This window comes from Amblyomma mixtum, chromosome 4 (genome assembly GCF_055824585.1).
Source record: "Amblyomma mixtum isolate Tamu chromosome 4, ASM5582458v1, whole genome shotgun sequence".
NCBI classification, from domain to species: Eukaryota; Metazoa; Arthropoda; class Arachnida; order Ixodida; family Ixodidae; genus Amblyomma; species Amblyomma mixtum.
Window position 1 is genome coordinate 54,378,196 of NC_143015.1, and position 12,380 is coordinate 54,390,575.

A 12,380-nucleotide genomic window follows, 5' to 3' on the forward strand; every position below is an offset into this window, starting at 1 on the left:
ATATGAATCGCTTATAACGGATGCACTCGATCCTGCACAGTTTAAAAAATGCTGATTGAATTTATTGGCGTGCTTTGTTTCTGCGTGATAAAACTTCTATAATGAGCAGCTCTAGTTTTTTAGGTGGTCGAAATTTCCGGAGCCCTTCACTACGGCGTCTATCATAGCCTAAGTCGCTTTGGGACGTGAAACCCCATAAAGCAAACCAAACCATACCATTCCTTAACGTTATGTCATTAAATACTTGCCATACCTTTTTTGAAACATGAGCATATTTAGCAAATTTTTGATCATAGCAGATTGCGTGACCTCGTTTAAAATCAGCGCCGAGCAGATTTTTAAATTTCTAGAATTTTTCCAAATGTTCGAGGTTCCTAGCTTTTATGAACAGTGCGAAAAGTTTACCTCGATGGCTCATTCTTTTCAGGAGCGCATTATCAATCCACGGTTTTCTACATTTCGTGTTTTTTCTCTGTTCCGTGACAGGGAACGCTTGGGCATACAGTTGGGTGAATTTGCGCATAAACACATCATATGCAATGTCAGATTCATTTGTTTGCAACACCTTATTCCAATCAGCTGCAGAAACTAGCTCTTGAAAAATGGCTATGTTATTTCTATTGTAATGAGGGGACTCGCACAGTTAGTATGGACGGCCACAGTCCTAGTTCCAGCGGTGCTGCTCAGTAGGCCGGCGTTCGGAAGCGCAAACCCGAACTTAGTCTACTTCGCCTTCCTTCTTTCTCGCCTTCGTCGGCGCTAGCTGCTGGGGCATCAAACCCCGACTGTCTTTCTTACGATACCCCCCGGGTGAAAAGGCGTCATCCTGGCGGCCTAAGGGCACGAGACGAGAGCCGGGTCGTAGTAGGGCTTCAGGCTGTCTAAGTGCACAATTTCACGGCCGCGGCATCGATAATCAGACGAAAGCGTGATGGGCTCCCCGAGATAATTAACGAGGGATGTCTGCTCAACAACGCGATAGGGGCCCTGGTATTTTCTCAACAGCTTTGTACACTGTTCTGAAGTGGAGGAGGGCACCCAAAGCGAAACCAAGGATTCAGGAAGATAGGACGCCGGCAGACCGGAAGAAGCAGCGCAAGCGCGTTCCTGACGGTGCTGGTCGTGAGAAGTAAAGGAACGGGAGAGTTGACAACATTCTTCGGCATGCGCAGCGGCCTGAGAGACGGTTGTAAATTGGGATGAATCGGGGCGGTAAGGATGTACGGTGTCCATGATGGAGGAAGGCTAGCGTCCGTACAGAAGAAAATAGGTGGAAAAACCAGTAGTGGCTTGCGTTGCAGAGTTGTAAGCGTAGGTAACGAAAGGGAGGACGCGGTCCCAGTCGGAGTGGTCGGCAGAAATGTATTTGGCCATCATGTCGCCGAGGGTCCGGTTAAAGCGCGGTCATGCCGTTCGTCGGCGGATGGTACGAGGACGTCGTGCGATGAGCGGTATGACACTCCCGAAGAAGGCCTTCCACGACGCCGGACAAGAAGACGCGACCCCGATCGCTGAGCAATTCCTGAGGCGCACCGTGACGAAGAATGATGTTCTGAAGTAGGAAACCGGCTACGTCAGAGGCTGTCGCAGCTGGTAACGGAGAATTTTCCGCATAGCGCGTGAGATGATCAATGGCGACGATGACCCAGCGGTGCCATGCGCAGTGCTGAGAAGAGGGCCATAAAGGTCAATTCCAAAGCGGTCGAATGGCCGGGCTGGACACGGCAATGGTTGCAGAGGAGCAGGTGAGTGCAGTGGCGGGTCCTTGCGACGCTGACATTCCAGGCAAAAGCGTATGTGCTCGCGGACAAAACGGTAGATACCATGCCAATAATACCGAAGGCGCAGCGGGGTAAAAGTTTTCACATTGCGAGTCGTCGTGATAACTGGCACAAATGGCGGAGCAGAGATGCCTTGGAATCACGTGGAGCCATTTGCGACTATCGGGGAGGTAGTTCAGACGGTACAGCAGCTGGTCACGCACGACAAAGTGATGAGCTTGACGACGGAGCTCTCTAGAAGGGAGGCGCGCTGAGCGGTTGGCTAAGAAACCGAGAAGAGAAGTTATCCAAGTGTCCTTGCGCTGCTCAGAAGCCGTATCCGTAGTGTCAAGAGAAGGTGTGAGGCCGGAAATAGATGGTGGGTCAGGGTTAGAGGTCACAGGGGAGCGCTAAAGACACCGAAGAACACTCTCGAGGCCGAGAATATGAGACGGAAAATTCTGGGAAAGATGACAACATTCTCGAAGTAGCAGAGGCATGTCTGCCATTTAAGCCCGCGGAGGATGTTGTCCATCATACGCTCAAAAGTGGCAGGCGCGTTGCAGAAACCGAAGCGCATCACATTAAATTTATACAACCCATCAGGCGTGATGAAAGCTGTTGTCGGGCGATCGACGTCGGCCATCGGCACCTGCCAGTACCCAGAGCGCAGATCCAACGAAGAAAAGTACTCCGCTCCCTGCAGGCAATCGAGCGCGTCATCTATACGAGGCAAGGGGTAGACGTCCTTCCGAGTATTTTTGTTTAGCCAGCGGTAGTCTACGCAGAATCTGATGGAGCCGTCTGTTTTCTTGACGAGCCCGACCGGGGAATTCCACGGGCTGTGAGAGGGCTGGGTGACTCCGCGGTGTAGCATGTCGTTCACCTGTTCATCAATGATGCGGCGCTCAGCGGAGGAGACGCGGTAGGGGCGTTGGCGCAAGGGTGCATGGGTGCCAATGTCGATATGGTGGCGAACCGCTGCTGCACGACCCAACGGGGCTTGAGGGGAGTCGAAGGATGCGCTGAAGCGCTGCAGCAAAGCGATGAGCTGGGCGCGGTGGTGAGGTGGTAGAGCGGCATCGACAAAATGGGAAAACATATCTGGGGAGGACGAGTCGACGACGTCGAAGGGAGGAGTGAGGGCGTTGATGTCACGGATGTCAGGGTCATCAAGGACAGGATAAGCGTCGTCGAGATCGATGACATCATCCGTGCCAAGCTATTCTCCCCAAAGTTAAGTGGTGGGGAAAGGCAACGGATTCGTGACGTACAACGGTACAAGGCGCCACAACCACCAGAAAATGCGAGCACGGCATGCGGGAGCATGACAGATTTCTTGTGCGCACAAAGGGGAGAGGGTGAATAAAGGACAGTAGTGTCAGAGAGGGCAGCACAAGTCAACTGCACAAGAACAACAGAGAAAGCTGGTACGTCGATGTCGTCAGGGGCGAGAAAAGGCGCGGCGGCCGCAGGGAAGGCGTCCAGAAGAGCATCACACAGCGGCGACATATCGATTTGAGCACGTGCGCAGTCAATAATGGCGTGATGCGCGGACAGAAAGTCCCACCCGAGGATGATGTCGTGAGAGGAGCGGGCGAGAACGAAGAACTCAATGGTGCAGGAGAGGCCTTGGATGACGAGGTGGGCAGTGCACGCTGCCAGAGGATGAATGGGGTCAGCGCTGGCGGTGCGAAGCGAAAGGTCAGAAAGCGCCGTCGTCACTTTTTTTAGTTTTCTGCACAAGTTTCGACTAGTGTCAATAAGCGCGTCAACAGAAACACCTTCAACGAACACTTCAATAACGTTCACAGGAGCGGTGATAGGGCTTGAGACAGTAGTTGACGGCGCAGTTCTTGCTTCCGGAACGGCGGCGCCTACTTTTCCGCTTGAAGGTGTGGGGCCCGGCGGCGCATAGGAAAGAGCGAATGGCGTTGAGGAGACGGCAACCAATGGCTTCCTTTTTAAGAGTCGGAGCGAGAGGGAGAGGGATTCTGAGGCGGCAGAGGAGAACAGACAGGGACGGAGGGCAATGGAGCGTCGTACGTCGCTGAGCGCCCGTAGTCGTGAGGACCGGATCCGCGCGTGCGGCACCAGCGGGCCGCAACACCAGCGAGACCGCAGGCATAGCATATCGCGAGGTTATCTGGGGTGCGCCACAGATCCATAGGGCGGGGACCGGTGCGAGGCAAAGGATGGTGAGCGAGTGGCAGTGCAGGGGCGAGCTGCTGCGGAGGGTACACTGTGACAGGTGGTGCATAAGTCGGAACAACCGGCTGAGGTCGAGGCGGGATGACTGCTCCAGCTTATGTCAACGGTGCAGTGACTAGAGGAGGTGGATTAGTGGTCGGCGGGACCTCAGCTACCTGCTCCTGAATGACAGGCTGAAAGAAGGTGACAGTGATGGCATTGGGGTGGTTGGCAGGTAACCAGCGATAATTGACGTGCGACCTCTTCCCGTACAAACTGCTCGATGTGCTGAAGGAGGGAAGGTTGATCGTTAGCAGGACCGCATACCGTCAAGCTCGAAAGGTTATCGTCCGGACAAATGGCACGCCGGGTTACATGACGCTGCTTGCGGAGCACGTCGTAGCTCTGACACAAAGAGACGACGTCGGAGACGGTGTCAAGATGTTTAGACACAAACATTTGAAATGCGTCGTCCTCGATCCCTTTCAGAATATGTCTGATTTTGTCAGCCTCGCTCATAGATGGATTGAGCCGCGTACACAGGTCAACGACGTCCTGGATATAGCTGGGGAAATTCTCGCCATTTTGCTGGGCGAGACTGCGTAAATGTTGTTCGGCACGAAGTTTTCGGACAGCGGGGCGGCCGAAGACGTCAGTCAGGCTGGTTTTCAGAGCCGCCCAGGTAGTAAAATCTGCTTCGTGGTTATGGAACCATAAGTTGGTGACGTCGGTAAAGTAGAAGATGACATTCGTGAGCTTAGCGACGTCATCCCATTTGTTTTAAGCGCTCACGCGTTCGTAGAAGGCGAGCCATTCGTCAACGTCGGTATCGTCAGTGCCGCTGAAGATCATAGCGTCGCGCTGACGGACGGCACCGGAACACATGGCAGCGGTGAAGACAGGCTGGGCAGGTTGGGCCGGGGTGTCGGACGTCGTGGTAGAGCCTGGTTGCCTGGGCATCGTGGCGTAGCTCCAGTGGGAGAGCAGGCAGCACCTCCACCAAGTGTAATGAGGCGACTCGCACAGTTAGTATGGACGGCCAGAGCCACATTCCTTGTTCCAGCAGTGCTGCTCAGCAGGCCAGCGTTAACCCGAACTTCGTCAGCTTCGCCTACCTTCTTCTATATATATATATATATATATATATATATATATATATATATATATATATATATATATATATATATATATATATATATATATATATACATACATACAAATATATAGCACAAAACGGCAAAAGTACGAGAGGTAAATGCGGTATTGAGGAATGCTTCATTTAGATAAACATTTATTTTTCAGTCGACGTTTCGGACAAAGCCTTTCTTTTCTCAACACTTGCTCTTGTGCCACTTGATAAAAGACAGGTGCTTACCGAAACGTCGACTCGAAATAAATGTTTACCTAAATGAAGCGTTAAATGAAGCTGTGACATCAATAAATCCACTCTTCACGTGGTGGAGGTCCCACAATACAGACCTCCGTCGGCGCTGTGGAACTCGGCAGTCGCACTGTGTTCTTTCACATGGCGAAGACGAGCCAGCAACATTGGCCACGCTTGTGACTGTCACCTCTTCTGGTGCCTTACGTCGAAGACAACCGGCTATACTTAATGGCAGCGGCGACGAAGGTGTCGAGGACTGGTTGTCAACCTACGAACAGGTGAGCTGGCACATCAAGTGAGATGAAGCTCTCAAGCTTATGAACTTAATATTCTACTTAACTGATGTTGCCATTCTGTGGCATCGGAACCACGATTCGGACATCACCACTTCGCCTGCGTTCAGGGCCACTTTTGCTGAAGTATTCGGACTTCTTGCCGTTCCAAACTTCGTGCTGAGCAGCGTCAAAGCTCGCGAGAGCAGCAGGCAGGAGAAAGCTTCACAAGTTATATCGAAGACGTTGTGAATTTATGGAAACGAAAGGAAACGACAGCACCTGCCTTGTGCCACTGCGCCACACTGTTCATCTGCCCACTGGGTGGCCTACTTGCCAAGATGTAGCCGGTGGTAACAAGGCAAGAACCTGGGGCGCTAATTACGCGGCACCGGTTCTACGTGCACCGAGCTAAGCGGAATGAGTAGCAGCGGATCGGTGAGCAAAGTCATCCGAATGATGCTTGCAGAGTGGCTTAACCGAATAAGTAGGGGTGGTAATTAGGTGGTAGCTTTGCAGCACCTAGTAGATTGTAGCTTCAACTGGCAATAGACATCATGCTCACAACAGCGATTTGTGGTTAACATCACAACATGTTAACAAAGCAAATTCAGCATTAAGGCATACCGCAAAATTGTAATGCTCTCTTATCATCATACCTTGAACACCGATCTCAGTGTATTAGCCACAATAACAGTAATCCAGCGTTAAAAACTTCCGGTGTCCCTCAGGTCAGTATTCTCGGTCCCTACCTATTTGTTCTTTACGTGCACTATTCTTTCTAATATTCTTTTCCACTATTAACGAGGTGCAATAGATTAGATATGCAGATGATACGCCGGTCTTCATTACCGGAGATAACCGAAATAATTTCATGCGCAAGCAAATATAGCATTACAGTTAGTTAAGCATTGGCCCGATAATAACCTCCTGAGAATTAATGCTAAAAAGACGCAAGGAAAACTTTTTCTCGCAGGAGGCACCGCTGTGACTACCGTAGAAAAGCTATTCCTAGCAAATGACGAAATTGAGATACAAACGCGCGTTAAATCACTCGGGATCTTTTTGTGAGAAAACTGAACCTGGTATAAGCACATTGAACACGTTTGCTGCAAACTAAATCGAATCGCGGGAATATTAAGCAGGAACGGGCATATACTACCTAAAAAAGCAGAAAGAATGGTATACTACCCCATAAACTACCAACATGTCAAAAACGCGCTATTAGAGACAGTGCAAATATTTTGGTGTGTTTTGGTTTATGGGGTTTAACGTCCCAAAGCAACTCAGGCTATGAGGGATGCCATAGTGAAGGGCTCCGTAAATTTCGACCACCTGGGGTTCTTTAACGTGCACTGACATCGCACAGTAAACGGGTCTGCAGAATTTCGCCTCCATCGAAATTCGACCCGCGCGGCCGGGAATGAACCCGCCTCTTTCGTGTCAGCAGCCGAGCACCATAACCACTGAGCCACCGCGGCGGGGCGAATATTTTGTACCGGGATCATACGTCCGCACACTTCGCATCATATCGCATCGTTCCAATAGAAACCATGTACTCATTCCGCCTTCTTTGCCAGTACCAGAATGCTGCTCCCACTGAGAATCACTATTTTCTTCAACTATTCGACCTTGCCATGCGCAATCATAGCCTCAACACCAGAAAAAATAATTCATGGCTCGAACGTTCGTGCCGCACAAATAAGCCAATCAATCATTATCGTTCCAGATCGCTGTCCTCCTGAACGATTTCAGTCGCGTTGGTGTTGATCCAAACACAGAATCTGCAGGTTCAGTTCTCACAGAATTAGATCGTAATGCATCCGCTTTCTATTAGTTTCCCCGCCATTGCCTCTGATTTCATTTCTTATCTTTCGCAGCCCTATGCCCATTTATCTCATTGATATCTCTTTCCATTTTTTTTCTATTGTACAGCTAACGTCATTTCTTGCTGACATATTGCAGTGACAACGCCCGGTATCGCTTGCATTATACTTTCTTAGCCGCTTACTTTTTTGCATCTCATGTATAAAACTCCGCGACATTGCCATCAATATGTATACATCCTGTACACTACTTGTTGCAGCATTGAGTGTTTTTTGTACTTTTTGGAATGCTGCTGTACTGTATTCAAGGAGGCCGGGCTTCGTCAAGCTGCGCATGAGCAACATTTTTCGTTGCCCCCTTTCATCATCTCTGAGAGAAAATAAATTTGAATTGATATACTAGCTCTGTTATCCGCATTTCTCCTAATTACCCAAATCGAGTGAAATTTTTTCTTGTGGCGTCTTTTGTAACCATCATATTTGACGAATAAATTGCGAAAGGTGTTGTACACAAAGCAATGCCGGTTTTTTCGTTCAGGAATGTAATCAATAACCTACATTTGGATCGATTACAATGCGCCGTGCATTTGGAACTTCAAGAAACAATTTTTATTTCGGAACACTCAAATTATAAACGTTAAAAGAGTAGACAACTGAGCTAGTTGGTTCATACTTCTTGGTGGGAACAGCCGAAATAACAAACACGCAGACACAGAAAGGAACAAACAGAACGTAGACGAAGCTGACTGTCAACTAAAAGTTTATTGGAAAACCCGCGCTTTTTGTTTCCTTGTCAAAAAAATCTTGCTTTTATCCCCCGTGGGGTTCGTTCAAGAAGGAAATTTCTTTTCTTGATAGAGAGATTGATGGTGTACTAATGCACTGCTGTCCTGTTTCCCGTATCGCCAATGCCTCAAGGATATCACGTGTCACTTGGTCTGCAAATTCTCTCTATCAAGAAAAGAAATTTCCTTCTTGAACGAACCCCACGGGAGATAAAAGCAAGATCTTTTTGACAAGGAAACAAAAAGCGCGGGTTTTCCAATAAACTTTTAGTTGACAGTCAGCTTCGTCTACGTTCTGTGTGTTCCTTTCTGTGTCTGCGTGTTTGTTATTTCGGCTGTTCCCACCAAGAAGTCAAATTATGGCATTTGTCCGCGGTAAGGAAAGAGTTAAGAGCCCAATCGTGAGTTGAGCCGCGTCACCGTCGCCGTCGGCGAGTACTTCGGTCGCGCATAGATGGCGCCAGATTGCCAGTTGACAGGCATGCTGTGCGGACGTAGGTTTAGGTGCTCTTCGGATCACGCGTGGAGACCGGGACCGGACCGACTGCGAGAGCGACTGAGTAAAATAGATGAGTATTTTCCTTAAATAGTTTTAAAAGTGTGTTTAGTCTTTTCAGGCTATTAGGGGAAGTGCAGGTTAAGGAATAGAATTTAGGTCAGTGACCCATATTCGGCCGGGACTATTCGGCCGGCAGGTTTTTTTCCAGTGTTTTTTTGTGCGTTATCCTTTAGAGAGATACCAATTTTTTCTAAGTGATCAATCGGCATTTGCGGTAGGCAGAATTTTATTTTATTTGCGCACGTGTTTTCAAGTGTGTTTGTCTTGAGCCTGTAGTTATCTTAGCATTTGGTGGAAGCAATAATCGAATGTTGCTAAGATGGTTAAGCTACTGAAGGTTAGTTGTACGGAGTGTGAGGCGTCGGTGAATTTAAAAGAAACGCTGTTCGATTCGATGGAGGAGGCCGAAGGCGCAGATTTTATGGGCAAATTCTGCGTATCAGGTGCACGCCTGGACAGGGCTGACAGGCGAACAGCGAACTAGTGCTAAGGATCGATGCTCTTGAAACAGAGTTACAGATAGAGAGGGCAGAGAAGCGCAAGCTTCCAGAACAGCTTTGTCAGTTGGAGTCAAAAACGGCTGACACCTCAATTGGAAGCCACAATGGCGGGCATTCCAGCGCCAGCCATGTGGATGGGGCTTGCACTGGCATGGACAGCGAGAAGCCAGTAGGTCAGGCATGTTCACGCAGGAACAGCTACGCACAGGTGGCAGCTGGGAAGTCGAGAGGCGATGCTGAGAAGGGGAACGAGCTAATTCCAGGAAATGGGGTCACAGTCGCTGATAAGAGGCAGCAAGATCCGGAAGTTTGGAGGGAGGGGCAGAGTACCCTAGTGCTTATCGCTGGTGACTCAAACATGGGGCGCTGCAAAAGGGCTATTCTGGACCGGGTGAAGGGTGATAGGCGGGTAGCAGTCGGGGTGTTTCCAGGAAAGACAATGGACGATGTTCTGAGAGCGACTAAAAGTGAACTTTCCAAGAATGTTGCAAGGCGTAACTTGGTAGTGTTAGCGGCGGGGCTAAATGATGTCCTGAATGGTAACGCCGCACAAGTAGGGAAAACATTAGCTGAGGGAGCTGACGGTATAAGGGCGATAACACAGCAAGTGCAGATCGTGGTGTGTACAGTGCCGGAGGTACAAGGAAGGAATGTAGAGGTTGCTAAATACGTTGTGAATCTTGATCGAGAAATAAGGCAGTTAGGCCTCGAGAAAGGCTTTGAGGTGGTAGACATAAACAAGGAAGTGCACAGAGCAGGTTTGGGCAGAAGCTTTGGACGAGATGGCATCCATTTCAGTGGAAGGGTAGGAGAAGAGATAGACTGGCGCCTGGGAGGCCGAGCGGTAGCTTTTTAGGGGGTCCACGGTGGCTCAGGGCGTAGGGGTCGGTAGAAGCGATGTAGTAAATGTAAGAATGGCGGCTGAGCCCAACAAAACGGCCACTACGAGGCCCAGAAAAAAAACTACGAAAAAGAAATTTAACGCTAGGATCAGTTACATAAACATGCAAGGGGGTAGAAAGAGAAATGGCTAGAAATAGAACAGCAGTTAAAGGACGAAGCAGTAGATGTGTACGCTCTATGCGAGACACATCTGAGGGATCTAGAAGTTCCACCATTAATCGATGGCTATATCTGGGAAGGGTGCAACAAAACAACAACGGAGAAGAATGGAGGAGGAGTAGGTATGCTGATACATCAAGGAACAAATTGGCAAAGAATAAAATCAAGTTGATTTTATTCTTTGCCAATTTGTTCCTTGATGTATCAGCATCAAGGAACATGTTCTTTGCAAGTTGCAAAGAGCATGTCTGGGTATCAGGTACAATTGCTGGCAAAAGGACATGGCTACGGGTAGCTTATTTAGGGACCGGGGACAAATGCAGGCAAGAAAACAAGGATCTAGTTAAGTGCCTCAATGACGATATAAAGCAGATTGGAGACGGTGTCGATATTATATTGCTTGGAGACATGAACGGCCACATCGAGGATCTGGATGGATACACAGTATGTAACGGGAAGTTAATGCTAGACTTGTGTGAGCGGCACAACCTAGTTATTGTCAACAGAAAAACTAAATGTGAGGGGCAAATCACGTGGGAATCCCGTAACAGGCAAACAACCATTGACTACTGTCTAATGTCGCAGGGCATCTATAGCCAGCTCACAATCATGGAAATAGAAGAAGAGGGGAAGTACAGCCTAAAAAGTGATCATAAACGTATTAGTCTACAGTTGGGAGCCCTAGTCAAAAGAGAAATGCAGCGAAGTCAAAAAGACAACGCAAAATTAAACGATGAACAAATAGCGCTATTATCAGCCGAAAAAGAAGAAGTAATCGAGAAACGCCCCATGGAAAAGTGGGATTATAATCAGTTAGAACTGCTCATCGCTACAAAAATGAAAGGAGTAAACCGATAGAGAAGGAAAGAGGAAGCCACGAAGCTGGTGGAATATGGAAATTAAGGAGGCCATCGAACAACGGCGGGTGGCTTCAAGGGAACACAGAGAAGCAAAGAGGGCGCAGTTATCTGAACAGGAAATAGGCGAAAAATGGGAATCTTATCGACAAAAGAAACAGCAAGTTCAGGTCCTAGTCCAGGCTAAAATGAAGCAGTCCTCTGATAAATGTCTGGCTGAAGTTCGCGAGGCAAATAAAGGGGGGCCAAGGAAATTCTGGAACCATATAAGCTGGTTGGGAAAAACAAGTATAAGAACGCAGCAACAGATTATAGATGGTGAGAGAAAATGTTTAGAGGGAGACGATGCTGTGAACTACATTACATCATTTATAGCTGCATGTTTTAGCAACGACAATGGGGTAATCTCCCCAAGTGAGGCGGCAACACTGGACAGCACAATAGAGAGCAGCTTAGAACTGACTAGTCTTAACTGGGAAAAGGCGGAAGCGAATATTCCTAAAACCACATCCGCAGGGATAGACGAAATTCCAATTAAGCTGATTAATGAACTTGGCCCAAGAAGCAAGGAAGCGCTGATAAAAGCATTGGAGACAGTCATAACAAATCAGCAAATTCCGCACAGCTGGAGACAGAGTAAAATGAATTTGATTTATAAAGGGAAAGGAGATAAGATGAACATCAAATCCTACCGTCCGATTACGATAACGTCTGTTATGTACAGGCTGGCAATGCAGGCGGTGAAATTAAAAATGCAGGCATGGGTAGAAGGTAATCGGAAACTCGGAGAACTCCAGAATGGGTTCAGAAGGGATAGGCGTTAAGATGGTAGCCTATTCGTGCTCACCCAATGCATAGAAATAGCTAAGGCGTAAAACAGACCTCTGTTTTTAGCCTTTCTGAACATAAGCGGTGCATACGATAACGTGAACAGGGAACTCCTGTGGAGCTTATTGAAAGATTTAGGTATCGGTCATGAGGTAATTGATTTCCTACAGGAAATCTACCGAGATAATGAAGTTGAAATTACATGGGAAGGGAAAAAAAATACCACAACTGTGGGGGTGCAACAAAGGATTAAGGCAAGGTTGTCCTCTATTCAACAGGATAGATAAGGGGGCGAGTTGGTGATACATTATGCAGTTGGTGATTCGTCCCCATTTGTTCGCGCTGTTTTTTTTCCAT